The sequence below is a fragment of the Festucalex cinctus genome, chromosome 4, assembly GCF_051991245.1.
Source record: "Festucalex cinctus isolate MCC-2025b chromosome 4, RoL_Fcin_1.0, whole genome shotgun sequence".
NCBI classification, from domain to species: Eukaryota; Metazoa; Chordata; class Actinopteri; order Syngnathiformes; family Syngnathidae; genus Festucalex; species Festucalex cinctus.
The window spans coordinates 31,230,648-31,246,699 of record NC_135414.1 but is presented as its reverse complement, the minus strand read 5'-3'; the positions used below and the strand labels follow the sequence as shown (position 1 = coordinate 31,246,699).

The 16,052-nt window shown below is 39.9% G+C and overlaps 1 long non-coding RNA gene across 2 annotated transcripts in view; it reads right to left on the bottom strand.

Annotated features, from left to right (window-relative positions):
- Positions 1-16,052, bottom strand: part of LOC144018121 (uncharacterized) — an 85,316-nt gene that overhangs the window by 68,314 nt on the left and 950 nt on the right. Inside the window, exon 1 of one of the 2 annotated variants that reach the window (XR_013283347.1) lies at positions 4,306-4,451. The exons of the other annotated variant lie outside the window; for it this stretch is intronic. This is a non-coding gene — a long non-coding RNA (uncharacterized LOC144018121). Of the gene's footprint in view, positions 1-4,305; positions 4,452-16,052 lie in introns of those variants that run through there. 2 annotated transcript variants of the gene reach the window in all.

Below are 16,052 nucleotides of genomic sequence, written 5' to 3'. Positions count from 1 at the left end.
GTCGCACTGATCATTTGATTCATTATTTTTGATGAATGCACGCTGGAAGTCCTCCATGCAAAATCCCGATGAGCGTGTGTGCGTACGCGGCGGCGCGGGGGGGGGGCTAACCTTGCCTCAATCTGCACGCTCAGCAAAATAAAGTGCAAGTGGCGATTAAGGGAAGAAAAAGGGAGGAAGGAGGGGGGCTAATTTGATGAACATCACCTCTCTGGACGTGTCCGTCTTCACACAAACAGCCGTGATGAATGACTTTATTTCGATGCTCAATTAGCTCAGCCGTGCACGGAGGCGGCGCGAGTATGAGCGTGTGATAAAGGCTCATGGGTGGGGTGGAAAGGGAGCCATTAAAAAAACAAAATTAATGGTTAAAAAGCAAAAGCTACCAAACCATCCGAAAGACAACAAAACTAACTGACCAGCTATATAAACAACTGACTAAATGACAAATTGAAAAAAACAACAACAATCACGCTAACAAGCTACCAAAAAAAAATCAACCAAAACAATCCATCCAACAACTAACCAAAAAACTGACTGACCAACTAACTTGCCCAAGACGTTTACGAACAATTGATGAACAACAACAAAACTAACTGATCAGCTGACTTTTTTCCACAAATTGATTCTTTTTTATTTTAACCTTGAAAAAGAAATTCAACTTTAACTTTTGTCATATATATCCCCTTTTTTCTCAGAAATATTTAAAAAAAAAAGAAAATTGCAATTTTTTTTAAATCACATCTCAGACGTATGTAGCTGTTTTTTTTTTCTAAAGAAAATAAATGGGGGGAAAAAAGATGTTCTCTAAATATATTTTTTCTCAAAATTACAAAAACATTTCATCTTGAGAGAGCAAGGTTACCCATGTGTGTCTTTTCTAAAACAAACAAACAAACAAAAAAGCAGTGTTACACAATAGCACTTTTTTTCCACAAATTGATTCTTTTTTTTATTTTAACCTAGAAAAAGAAATTCAAATTTAACTTTTGTCATATATATCCCATTTTTTCTCAGAAATATAGAAAAAAAATCTTGCAATTATTCTTTTTTTTTAAATCACATCTCAAAATTTTAAACTGCTTTTTTTCTAAAGAAAATAAATGGGGGGGGGGGGGGAAGATGAAATTCTCTAAACACATTTTTTCTCAAAATTACAAAAACATTTAAAAAAAATATATACAACTTTCTAGTAAAGAAAAAAAAATATCACTCATAATGTTCAAATTAGTTTCACATCAATAAATAAACAAATAAAATAAAATTTTAAAATCTACAATTTGATTTCCCTCATAAACAGACTGATGTAGTCTCAGACGTTTATGACCTGGAGTGAGGCCCCAATACTTGTCAATATCTTGACATATTAATTATACTTTGAATATTGTCAAGCATCAAAACACACACGCAAAGACAGTCATTAAAGATGTTGCTTTTTTTCCCCCCCCTGTTGTAAAAATAAAACTCTACACATCATCATGTGGCATGTGCTTTTCTTTTTTTTTTTTTTTTTTTTTCCTGACCACTCTTCCGGTAGCTTCCGTTCACGTTGACAGTCACTGCCCCCCCCCCCCCCCCCCCCCTTCTTTTGCTTGTGCGTGTGCGTGTGTTTTCCCAGCGTGTCACATGAGGTTTGCCGCAACAAGAGTGAAAACACAAGTGTCCTCTCTGGCTGTCGCTTCCTCTTTTGTTCCTCGCTCCCGTCCCAGACACTCTCGGCGAAAAAGACGACAAATGGCTGCTCTGGGACGCGCGCGCGTCATTGTGTTACCTGTGATAAAGTGCTGTGACAGCAGAAATGTTTGTGTGACAAGCACTCGGCCTTTTGGAGTCCATTAGCTGCCTCGTCTTCTCACTCTACTTGGCAGATTATCGCGCAAACACAAATGAGTACGACACGCATGCGCGTTACTACATGCACGCGCATAAACACGCGCGCACGCGCACACAACTTGCCACTTCTCTTTGTGTCTGCGGTGAAAAGTGGAAAAGGTCAAGATGCCGACAAGTGGTTGTATTATTCGTCTATTGTAAATCGTATTGCATCCGGAATTTGCATCTTTTTGCATACAACAAGCAACAATTGATTCTTCTAATAACCTAATGTATGCTTTTTTTTGGAAATATAAATTTTTTTTTTTTTTTTTTAAACTCATTTGCTCCCAAAAACGTATAAATACATTCTATTTTAAATAGGGATGTTCGAAACCACTTTTTTTCAGACCGATACCGATACTCAGACCCTCAGTACTCACCGATACCGATACCAACTGCCGATACCAGTAGTACATTTTGACAAATAAAAAAAAAAAATCACTAAAAGATATTTTTAAACAAATATATTTCCTTTAATTTTGACAACAACAACAACAACAACAAAACAGCACAGTCACTCTTCAATAGTCTTAACGCTCAAAATAAAACACAAAAATGCTCTTTTAGTTTAAGATTGACAATTTTGAAGTATTTCCAAACCGGTGAATTTTTGGTGAAAAACTGCTGCAAGCTAGCGCCACTTACAGGTAAGGAGGACTCACTTATGCCGTCGCTCGCTTGTACTCGTCTGCGTCACGAGTACTCGAGCACTTGAAAAAAGGCTGGTATCGGCCCGATATCGATACCTGGTATCGGTACTCGCCCATCCCTAATTTTAAATATTTTTTTTTTATGTTAGAACATACAGAAGGCTTTGACGCAGCGTCTGAACTGAAGAGAACGGTTGAAGCAATTGTAGTTATTGCAAAAACGGCCAGCAGGTGGCAGCAAAGTTTAAGAGATCAATCAGGGCCATGTTGCAACCAGGCGTTTTCCTCACAGTTTTAAACAGATTTGTGAATAATGATGGAAACAGGTATAAATATACTTTTTTTTTCTAATGAAATAAGAGACACTAATCTTTCCTTTTGCTAGGTTTCATGTTTTTATAGCAACATAACAATATTCTGAGGGCCTTGCGAAATCAGTCAAAATCCAGTAAAACAGACGGGAGCAAAAACTGGCCTCTCGCCATGTATCGCCTCTCGCCACGTTTAGCCCCGCTTCGCTCGCCAAATGGGCCTAACCTTCAGGGACTTGTTTGACCGCCGCCCACCTTCGCCTGCCCCGCCCCACCCCGTGCGCCACGCATGCACGCACGCCCGCGTACACAAACGCACGCCCACACCAAAACACACTTTAGTGCAGCCGACGTTTTGAATAATTGATGTTGATCCTTCTGATGCGTTTGTTTGGCTCGCATGAGGCAGACGAGAACTGTCAGCGTGTGTGTTTGTCATAATCGGGGTGTGTGTGTCCCCGCCCCCCCCCCCCCCCCCAAAAAAAAAAAAAAACAGCACCCATCAGAGAAAACATGTCCTGTCCTCTCCAACATTCATCACAAGTTGTTTGGTGGTCGTAAGTAGAGCGACAACTGACAAACGCACAAAGCCATCGTGACCACGTCGGCTTTTAGACACTTGAGCGAGTCGAGCAGTGTTGGGGGGGGGGGGGGGGGGGGTCACGAGGGCTGGCGGGGTATGCAAGTTTAAAGAGACAATGAAAAGGAGGCCACGAGTTTGTTTTTCACAAAGACGGAGAGATGCTGACACATCAAACAGTTACTTTTGGGATTTGACATGCAAAACAAGTACACTTGTTTGTCATGATTCTGCACACACGCTCGAGATGTATCGATAACGACAATATCGTGATGTTAAAACTGCCACAATATGTCGTTGTCGTTGTCACGTCACGATATTAAAAAGCAGCGCATCTGTTTAAAAAGTCGGGTTGATTTCCATTTGTGCAGTTCTAGCGCCCTCTGGTGGCTAGTTTTTTTTTTAGTGCAGTTTAATTTTCACAAGACATGTTTTGGCCTTTCTATGTTTCAAATCCACGCTGATGAAGGGGAACGCAATACGCTTGTGAAGTGAGTCAATATGTGGAGGAACTCAATGCGTGCTTGCATTAGCCTCAATTTATATTTATCTTTTTCATATATATATATTTATAATTAAGGGTGGGAACCTCTGGCTACCTCACGATACGATACGATATGCGATACAACGCTCACGATAACGATTATCCCACGATATGATGATACCACAATTAACGATATATTGCTCAGGTCATAAATCCACAATAATATATGATAAAACTAATAATAATAATAATAATAATAATAATCAATTAGAGAATTGATCAATTAACAATAATAATAATTATTATACAGGTATAATAATAATAATAACAATGATAATAATAATAATAATAATAATAATATTTACAAAAATAACAATCAATAATTATATAAAAACAGCATCTTACTGTCACGATGTGGGGGTGTTGGAGGGAGGACCCAAATGCAGGGGGCAACAAAAACGGGTCAAGGCAGGGATGCAAGTTAAAAAAAAGGGGTTTAATTAACAAAAAGGCAAACGAGGTACTCTGTGACTAAAACAACAAGGTCGAAAACACACAAGGCATGGCATGGAACCCAGGGACAACAACAGAAACAGAAACAATAACTCAACAAGAACTGAATGGAAAACAGGTGACTAAATACACACAGGCTAATTGACAATGACTAGACACAGCTGGGCAAGACACAAGTGGCAAGGGAAGCTGATTGGTGGATACACTGGGAAGGGAAGACACACTCAGGTGGACGTGGTTAGACATAACGGGACAAGGGAAGAGACAAGGACCACATGACAAACAACCCAAAACACCAAAAGAAAACAAAATCCCACCCCCACAAAACCAAAACATGACACTTACAGTATGAGAAGTACCATTCTTCTTCGTTTGTATTCGCAAAACAGCATTACACTGCCTCCCGGTGGACAATGCGGGCACACCAGCAAGGCGATTGTTGATTATTCGGTTTATAAAACCTTGTATGTTTGGTTTACGGAAGACACAATTGTTTTTGATGTTCATGAAAGCATGTCAATGTTTACAAAATCCTGACTTTTTTTTTCTTTTGTTCTATAGCTACGTATGACGTGAAAGACGTGCAAAGCAATCTCTCGCATGATGTTTTCCTTTTTTTTCTTATGACATCAGCGAGTCTCAGGCGGGGCTGCCGGGAAATCAAAATGCAGAGAAGTGTCGCGGTGGCTCCGAGCGACATGTCACGCCGAGGAGGCGGCGGCGATAACAAACATTCATCAAAAAGTGCGACGCGTACGAGGCCATTCGTTCCCCCAGAAACATCATCAATATTGGACGTTGTTTTATGGAGAAGCCACTTGATTTTGTCCCGGGTCCTGTGCGGCTGACCGGCGCCGATCAATTACCATTGACAAGATTTGTGCACGCCGACGAGCCCCGGCACTTTGTTTCTCCCGGGCCGAGTTGCCGCCGCCGTCGCAGAGTGCTCCATCTTGTTGCCGACCGCACGGCCGTCGCCGCGACAACAAGCGGCACGGAGAACATATCGGTCTCGTTATGTGGCACGGACGCCTGATTGCTAACAGCCGCGCTTTCTACGGGCCGGATGGTCAAAGTCCAACGAGCCTTTGGAAGCACATCGGAGGATCCCATGGGGGATGGTCGAACGTGTTAGGTTGCGGGTTCGAACCCCACGTTTCGAAACTGATTCACTGTCGTGGACGTTTTTTATTCAGCAACTAGAAATTGACTGTCGCTGATGTATACAGTGGTTCGAGATACAATAGAGATGTATCATTATCCAAACATCACAATACGATAATTATCACGATATTGTGGGGCGGTTGGCGATACAAAAAAAAGGTCACAATAATGTAAAAAAAGAGCTCATACTAAAAAAAATTAACATAAATCACACAATATTGTGCTTTTGTACATTACAGCAATGCATCTAAACAACCCACAATTTCTAATATTAATATTGAGATGTGCTGCTTTTAATATCGTGGCACGATGACAATATATTGTGGCAGTTTTAATATCGTGATATCACGATATTGCCGTTTTTGTTACATCTAGGGGTGTTGAAAAAATCGATTCGGCAATGTATCACGATATTACAGCGAAATCTGCAAATGTTGGTGTCTATCTGATATCAAGTAAATACAGGGCCAGTATCGGCGATAGCGACAGATAATTTTGGAAAATTATAGTATCTAATTATTATTTTTTTAATTCATGTGGCTGTATTATTGAATTGCTTATTCACAATCAAATTTCAAACTGAATTTTATGTGTCTTTTCCTTTTTAAACAAAGGAAAAAGTTTATTGATGAATAGAAAATACTTTTTCAACGTTTTTCCTCCCAGAAATATTCCAACCATAGCAAAACATTCATAATTAAACAAATCGCACAAAGTGATCATAGGAAAAGAAATGTAAACAAATGCTTACTGTTCAGAAACTACAAATACAAAAAAAATAAATAAACTTAAAATTGTGCCTTCATCACCTTTTCAACCTAAATAAACAAGCCCGGTATCGATAATATCCGCCCACCACTAATGATGAGATGATGTGCATGGCACAGCATGCATAGTATAGAATATATAGTATTGATCGTTTATATAATTACCACATGAAAGTGGTGGTATGAGGAGGTGGGTTAAGTCCCCACTGAAGGACCCGAAGCGTCCATGTCGCGTGTCCATGCAGCGGAAGCAGTTGAAAGTCGAGCGCGAGTAGCGCGGCGCTACTCGCTATTAATCCAACGTGAGGCTGCATTGTGCTAAAGTGAGCAAGTGAGTCATAATGTGCATTTGTCTGCAGTGAAGCAGACAGATGGCACTGGGATAACATGGTGATCAAACAAGCAATAAAAAGCAGCTTTAACTCACTTTTATGGTGGAGGTGCGGAGCAAAAAAAAAAAAAAAAAAAAAAAGGCATAAAACACAATAAAAATCAAAAGGTTAGCCTGACGCCATGCTGTAAATATGTCACTTCCTGTTTGTCATCGCCGCCTTTTTAGCGATTTCGTCGTCAAGTTAGCACTTCTGCTAGCCGGGGATTGACTCGCGGCCGTTGCATGATAACTATGTTGAAGATATAATTGTCTTTAACTTGTAAAAAGCATACATTAGCATCGAGGACTTAAAATTGTCATTATATTAGGTTTGTTGAAGATGAAATAGTCTTCAGTGTTTACAAAAATATGTACTGTACATGTGCACATAATTGACAACTAAATTGTTATTAGTTCTTTGATTGTTCAACGTGAAATTGTCTTCAGGATTTACAAAACTTGTCTAAGCGCAGGATTAATATTACATTTGTGGAATAGGAGGGATGAAAAATCCATCCCTTTAGTAGCCCTCTCAAGAGGCGACCATTTTGTGAACATCACATGACCAGCCCCAGAAAACAGGCGAACATTGATGAGGTCATTTCTTGAGCCCTGAGGAAGTGTGATGTCATTTTCAGTGGACAGCAGGTGGCAAAATGGCCGCCCCTGAGATGGATAAAAACAAAAAATATTTTGCTGCTTAATTTGTTTCCACAAATGTGATAGTCATCACAATCTTGTGTTTCGATTAGTGGGGGTGTATTTGTAGAGATAATTTTTGACTTGATTACCTCTTTAAACCAGGGCTGTAAATTGTGAACAAAAATTGGTCAGGTAGGTTCGCTGAAGACCGAAAATGGCCTTTGGCCGCGCGGTCAGTCATGTGTATATAGCGCAGCAATGCAGCGTGGGTAACGGCGGCGCTCGCAGGTGATTTGTTGCCGCGGAGACTAATGAAGTGGTGGCAGCGCCACCCGGCTTCTTTTGCAAGATCAATTCGGCGGCGTCGGGGCGCGTACGGCCGCCGCCGCCGTTATGAATGATGGAAACCTCCGCAGGCCATCCATATACTGAGAGCGCCGGGCATCGCTACGCGGCCGCGTACCCCCACCACCACCACCACCACACCCCCACCATCTCTCAGCCCTCCCACCAATCCATGAAGGCGGGATTTAGCCATCCTTCTTGTTTGCAGAAAAATGCATTACCAGTGGCCTCCGAGGCAGTCTAAGCGCTAATACTTGAAAGGTTCCTTCACTTTTTATGAAAACTTGACCATGTTCACAAAATGATCGTTTTATTGAAGATGTGATTGTTCTTGATGTTGACAAAATATGCTTGTTAAACTTCACTCCAGGCTCTGCATGAACAAAAATGCAAGTTTGTGTTCACTGAAGACTGAGATATACTGTATACATAATAAGGATGAGATATAGAGATAAAAGAGAGAGCTGGAGAGAAAGAAAGAGATAAAGAGAGACAGAGAGAGAGAGAGAGAGAGAGAGAGAGAGACAGAGAGAGAGAGACAGAGAGAGATAAAGGCAAAAAGAGAGAGAGAGGGAGAGAGAGAGAGAGAGAGAGAGAGAGAGAGAGAGAGAGAGAGAGAGAGAGGGAGAAAGAGAGAGAGAGAAAGGTAAAGAGAGAGAGAAAGAGAGGGAGAGATAAAGAGAGAGAGAGAGATAAAGAGTGATAGAGAGATATAGAGCGATAAAGAGAGAGAGATAAAAAGAGATAAAAAGAGATAAACAGAGAGATAAAGAGACAGAGAGAGAGATAAAGAGTGATAGAGAGATATAGAGCGATAAAGAGAGAGAGATAAAAAGAGATAAAAAGAGATAAACAGAGAGATAAAGAGACAGAGAGAGAGATAAAGAGAGAGCAATAGAAAAGATAGCAATAGATAGATAGATAGATAGATAGATAGATAGATAGATAGATAGATAGATAGATATTTTTTCAAATATATGTTTAGTTTGTTAAAGACTAGACTGTTACTGTTTACAAATTGGGGTTCAGTGGTGACAAATATGCCACGATAGGTTCACCAAAGATGAACTTTTCTGACGTAAACCCGTTTAAGGGTTTCGATGTTGACAAAAACCTGGACTTTTTTGTTGATTGAATTGAAGACTAAATTGTCTTTGGCGCTCGCATAAACAAGTACGCCATCTTTATTGATGGCCCGGAATATTGTTTGACGTTTTTGAAAACATATGTCGGGTTTGTGGAAGACAAAAATGCATTTAGCAGTGGCCCTCCAAGGCTTGGCCACTCTCGCAGTTTCGTTCGCCTCGCCTCGCCATCCGTCCATCCATCAAAGACCCCCATTTTGTCCCCATAGCTGTCATTGCTAGCGCATTCACTTTGATGGACTGAAACGGCAGCTCAAGAGGAGCTTTTAAACTGTTAATGCATAATGCGCGAGATGTTTTAGTCGGTGGCGGGATAATGAAAATGAGCTAAAGTGGCACGTCGCTAACAACCTCACCAACATGTACACCCCCCCCCCCCCCCCCTTCCAAGTGAACTTTAGCCCCATCCAGTGTGGCTTTTAGAGCATCTGCGTTAGTAATGAGGCTCATGCAGATTTGAACGGTAATGGTGTGTTTGTCTGCATGATTAACAACCACGCCAAGCCTCCTCAACGTAAAAACTGACAAAAAAATACTGTACAATGGCACCTTGATTTATGAGCGTCTCAACCTAGGAGTTTTTCAAGTTACGAGCAATCGTGTGTAACAAAATGAATTGTGGCATGTTTTGTTTTTAGGGGATTGGAACGGATTATGGAAACTCGTACAATAGGTTCATCAAGGGCTGAATTGTCTGATGTTTATAAAAATGCGGACATAAGGTTCATCGAAAAACGTTTGAACGTTTCTTTGATGTTTTATGGATTGGAAATGTGCCGATATTAACAAAACACAAAAATGTGAAGACATGTTAGCTTAGGTTAAGTCAAGTCATCTTTACTGTTATTGTGTTACTGTATTATGTTATTGTGATTTTTATTCTCCACACTTTTTTTTTTGCCATTTAATGATGTTTGCAAATGTCTTATTTTGATTACACACAGGGGATAATCAGTCTTCTTTCATTAAAGACTTCAGAAATCAGTGAACAATTACTGTTGATATGCTGAAATCAGAGGATTTGACATTTTTATTATGGGAATGCTGAAGCATTCCCACATATGTTATTGTGATTTTTATTCTTCACACTTTTTTGCCGCCTAACAATTCCCACGTAATACTTCCAATTTACATTGTTCAAATTTCAACTAGCTTAAAAAAATGAAGGCCTCCAGGGGTATATATCGTCTGATTCCACATTACTTACATTATTTGCACAATTTAACGTTTAAAATCAACTATACCCCATTCATTTTCAATGGGACAGTCAATGGACTTTTTCTAAGTATCACTTTCCACGCCCACTTCCATATATATGTAACATCATCATTACCAGGTGTCTCATACTGCTCGGTGGCACAGTTGCTAAAGCGCATTGTCCAGTAACCAGGAGGTTATAATTTCATAATTTATCTCTCAAATTGCTTTCAGCATTCCCACGCAATTTCTCCAGAAATTGCACTTAGTCTAGTTAATTTAGCACTTTCAAACAGCCTTTGCTGTACTGAATTGTCTGCTTATTTTTTGTTATTTTTTTATGCTTATGTTAGGTTTACTGAAGATGGTAACAAATTTTTAATGTCGATGGAAATTTGTCTATCACATAACAACAACAACAACAACAACAAAAAATGGAAAACTTAACATACAGTAATGCGTAAGGTTCCCAAAATGCGGATGTAAATTTATTGAAAACCATAAATTGTCTTTGATATTTAGGAAATGTGTGTTATTTAAGCCTTTTAAAAAAAAATGCCTAACTTCGCATTCGAGGATGGTCGGAAGTCGGATATATCTGAGTTTGTTTTTCCCAGGCTAGTAAACAACCAAAATGGCGAGTAGTGATAAATTTTTTTATTTTTATTTTGGTTCTTAAAACTCATTTTTCACCTCCAGCAAACTTACCTTCTCATAATTTTGCTTATCTCATCTTATTTTTGCTTAATCTTATTTCATAAGCATTCCATACAATTAAATAGTATAATTTCATGCATGGAGAATGCAGCATACTGTCACGTACGTTGTATGTATTTATGAATGAAGAAAGCTATCTCATTTTATACTCGAGTTGTGGTCTGACGGTGAAGTCGGGCTCCTATTTACTTTCCGACTTTGCAAGTGGAATTTCCGAGTTCAAGGGGGCGTTCTCGTACACACTTCCTGGCTTGAAGTCGGAAAAGTCCCACTTCCGACCATCCTCGATTGCAGCATTAGTTTCCTTGAAAGGCTTTGAAAGTTTTTTACGTGATTTAGAAAATCATGATTTGTTATTGTAGACTAAAGTATCTTGATGTTTACAAAAACACGTTTTGGCTTTGTTCAAGGCTATCATTAGTCTTATGTAGCCATTGAGGTCATGGAAGATAATTTTTTGTTTTTTAAGGATCTTCGCCACAATACGCATCAATAAGGCAAAAAATAATTGGGGGCAGTTATTTTGTATCTGAAATGTGGCTCACGTGAATTTTGTGAGCCGGTCGTCATCTGCAAAGCTGTCATCCTCGCGGGCCTCCCGCCGGGGGCTTGAAAGGGAAAAGTGGGCCGCGATGAATACTTTCCCGAGTTTTTGCGCTTAGATTAAAATACAAAAAAAAAGCAAAAGGGAGGAAAATTGAGCCAACGTGGAGGCGGCAAAAAGGGGCGTGAAAAAAAAAAAAAAAAAGAGGGAGCGCTGCATGCTTTTACGGGTAATCTCAACTTTTCAGATTGATGGCTTCAAGATGGGCCACCTGCGTGTCTTCTTTTATGGAAATGCGGCGTGGTCCAATTGAAGGGGGAGGAGGATGGCCTACCCTACCGCCTCCCGCCCTCGCCGCTTCATCCTTCTTCTGCCCGCCGCCCGATGAGCAGGAAGTGCTTTCATAATTCCTCTGATGTCACAACAAGCAAAAAAGCGGGGCTGCGATTGCGCCGGCTAACAAATGAGCTTCATGCAGATCGCGCTGTTGTTTACTGCGCTCCACTGGCACAAATGTATACGCTACATAGAAATATGTATTTACATTTACGGGATGACTTGCAGCAAGTGAGCGATGCAAAAGAGCCGCACAACAACAACAACAACAAAAAAAAAAAAAGGGAATTGCTTTAGTTTGTGAACAAGCGGGCATTGTGATCCAAGCTTGAAGCCTTAAATCCAGGATTACTGCGTTTTAAATCCTAATTTGAAACGATAAATTGCAAGCCTAACTTTGCTTGAAATCGTAATCTCATTTTTCACAAGCTGCCTCCCGCACGTTCACAAAAAAAAAGCAAAAAAAAACCTACAACAGTGATTCTCACACGACTAACGATTTTTTTTGTATTGTCTTTTGGGGTCGCTAAAAGTCGAATCAAAGTTGACATCATTTTGGTCCTCCAAAAAGAACTTTGTGGGACTTATTTGTGGAGGAATAGAGTTTTTATTTTTTTGTTTTGTTTTTTTAATCAGTTCAGTTTTTCAGATTGCTTTGAATTTTTTTTCTTTTTTCTTTTTGTCATGCATTGTCCTTCCCACACGAGATAAGAATTTGACCACCTTTGCTCATTTCAGCATTCATCCAGTCAAATTGCGACGTACGGTTCGCTAGCTACAACTATGCCTATACCCCTAAAATATATACATTATCTTCAAATTATCCGCTGATGTGGCCATTTTATGGTGCCTCGTTGTCAGCCGTGAGTGCATGCATGTCACACATTGAAAAACCAAAGAGCGATGAATGTGATATTTTTTCTTTTTGACAGCCTGCTAGCGGATAGGGGCATGGGTGTGGCCGCTTTAGAGTGCCTCGTTGTCAGCCGTGAGTGCATGCATGTCACACATTGAAAAATCAAAGAGCGATGAATGTGATTTTTATTTTTTTTTCAGCTTTCTAGCGGATAGGGGTGTGGGTGTGGCCGCTTTAGAGTGCCTCGTTGTCAGCCGTGATGCCCCTTTGGGATATATTGCAGCCAGTGGAGGCTTGAAGGAGTTATGTGCGGGACTAGAAGTTTAGCAAACCCACCCACTGTGTCTCTTGAAAGCAGAGAGAAGGGCTGAATTTTTCACGATGTTTTTGAAGCCTTATTTTGTACACTTGTTGATATTTTTAATCATTCAAAATTGGCAGCAAGACATTTTTCTTTGCTGTCAGTTTTTTTTTTTTTTTTTTTTTAGAAGACATTGATTTTCACTTTTCAGTCACTTTTAAAGGAGATGCAGGCAACCATGAAGAGTGCGACTAAACTCAAGATCACACGGACTAAAAGCTAAAAGAGTCTCGAAGAGCAGAAGAAGGAGACACGTCCTGTTTCTTGTTTCGCACACGCACAGCTGGCTGCATTCCGCATCCACTTCAGTGACGTCAAATAAGACGGAGCAGGAGATCCGCCATTTGAGTGCCTTGAGTACATGTATTTTATTTTGCCTTTATCTATTATTCAAGTTCCCATGATTAATTCAGGATATCAAATCAAGATGCAGGAAATCAATCACGGCCGGCTTTTCAATCTGCCTCTCATTAAGACGCAGCTCCGGTCCAGGGCCCGGGTCCCGGCCCGTGGCGGCGCTGGCGTGCACTTCTGTCGGGACACGCTGAAACACTTAAGACGACGACGACGACGAGCGGGGGGCCATGCGGAACTACTTAGGCCGCATCCGATTGAGCGGTGGGGATCATTTTATGTGTCGCGCCGATAGAGGAATGGAGCCCGTGGCAGGCTGGGAAAACGTCTTGGTTAAGCGTTTGCGTACATGTCAGGGGAGTTTTACAGGCCGGTTCGGGTTACTTCCAGAGACCAACCGCAAACTTTGAATGGGCCAACAATTGGGAAAAGCTTCCGCTTAACCTGACACGCTTCAGCAGCTGATATTGGTGATCCAGGGCCATATTAGATTTTTTTTTTAGACGCTCATTCTTTAAGATTGGGTTATTTGTAATGAATAATAAATGATAAACAAATGATGACAATGAATGAAAAAAATGTTTGTTTTTTCCTTTTCACAAATATTTGAATTATATAACATTCATTGTCTTACCAATATTTTTGTGATTTATGTAGAATTGTTTAACTAATTTTCTTATGTAACATTGTTGATTCTAATCCTCTTTTTAAATTTACAATTAAATAATTAGCCAATTATTCAGTTCACCTTTTTAAATTGCCAATATTTGTGTTGTAAAAATAAGTAAAATGTTCAAACAATTTTTCTGTCAAAAGATTTGATGTCATCCTAATTAGATTATTTACAGTTTAAACAATTTTTATAAGTCATATTTTGATTACAAAAAAAAGTTGTGCATTGTCCTTAAATTAACTAATTTGCTCACAAAAACGTATAAGTACATTCTATTTTAAATATCATCTTCCCAAAGACATATTTAAACGTGTTTATGTTTTCTTATGCTATAGAGCATACAGAAGGCTTTGATGCAGCCTCTGATATGAAAAGAATGCTTGAACCAATGGTAATAATTACAAAAACGGCCAGCAGGTGGCAGCAGAGTATAAGAGATCAACCAGGGCCTTGTTGCAAAAAAGCTCTTTTCCCCCACTGTTTTAAACAAATCTGTGAATAATGATGAAACTTGGTTATATTCTAATGCGAATTGCTGCAAAACAGAAAGAGATAGAAATATACTTTTCCAACTTTTCAAACTTGAGAAGGTACAAGTTTTGTGCCAAAAAAATCTATATTTTGTTTAAAAAAAAAATTACATTGTGTTCAGTGGGAAAAAGGCTGTTTTTATTTGTCCAAATATTTCAAGTTTTTTTTAATTTTTTTTTTTTTAGAGCTGCAATCTTAATACCGTGATACTGAAAGTTTTACTCACTTTTATCATACCGTCATAACTTAATATCGGCCAATATATAGTCATGACTTAGCAAAAATAGGTAAATGCCAGTCCAAGGGCGACAAAAGCTGAAAAAAAAACTGTTGAGTATTACTTTTCTTATTAAAAATACATTACAAAATATTTTGTTGATGTTTTACGATGAGCTACAACGAATTTGTGACATTTCCATTCATTTGAACTGGGAAAGATCATTTCAACTTTTGAGTGTTTTGCATTACAGGGCAGTCGCGGAAGGAATAAATTGTATTTTTCCAGGTGGTAGTGATGTTAAAAAAAAAGTTTGAGAACTCTATGGGAAATAAATGTAATGGAAAAACATGTACTTTTTGGATTCAGAAGCAGAAGATGAAGCCACTTGTAGCCTGCAGAGCAGATGTTACGAGACAACATGATGCTGAGCCGTATATCACCATCTCCTTTTATACGGCCGTCGTCTGCCTTTTCACTGTCTGCAAGTCATGATGGAGGGAAACCCGCCGGATCAATAACGGCGGTCAAATAACAGCGGCGGGGGGCCCGGAGAATCGTCTGACTGGGCCGACTCAAAGCAGACGCAGTAATGTCGCGGTAAAAACGTCAGTCAGCGAGGTAGGAGAGGGAGGCGATGATTTACGAGAGGAAACGCCGATCTGTATTTCTGGGAGCCGCCGCCAAGCCGCCAGCTCTGCGGCGGCGATAATTTGCAGTTGTTAAAGTGACACTGTGTTGGTGGGCCGGCCGTGGCCGGGAATGTGGGGGGCCAGGCCCGACAATTAGAGCTGCGTATATCACACGGATGGGAGAGGGCACCGCATACAAAAACACACGCACGCTCGAAGACGAACTAGCAGAAAATACTTTACTCGTGTTTGTACACAAACGTACGGAAATAACAAAACCCCAAAAAAACCCCGCAAGATTTACAATCTTTTATAGACTTATGAACTCTTTCACAATGGCACTATTTAATAAAAACAAAAAACAACTCTATTTAAAAAAACAAAAAACAAAAAAACCCGTCAGGTGGACTTAAATGTTTGACTCCGCCCACACGGATTTTTCAAAACATTTTTTTTTCCCCAACAAAATTTGCAGATTTAAATGATGTGCCATCTTATGACGTAAAGTTACTTTGAAAAAAAAAAAAAAAAAAAAACACATTCTTGGAGCATTGAAAATTACAAACACTCAACCCTCAGTTAGCCGGGGGCGGAGTTAACTAAAACGGTTTGAAGAAGAGGCCGAAGTGCAGTACTGCATGTACCCAGCAGATAGATTGAGGTTAGCATTTGGGTTAAAAAAAAAAAAAGAAGAAGAAGAATAACCTGTGTCTACATTGACGTTCCGGTCAAAATTTCAGATTCTGAAACAGTTTGGGATAACCGGGTTTACGTGCATGGGCGGA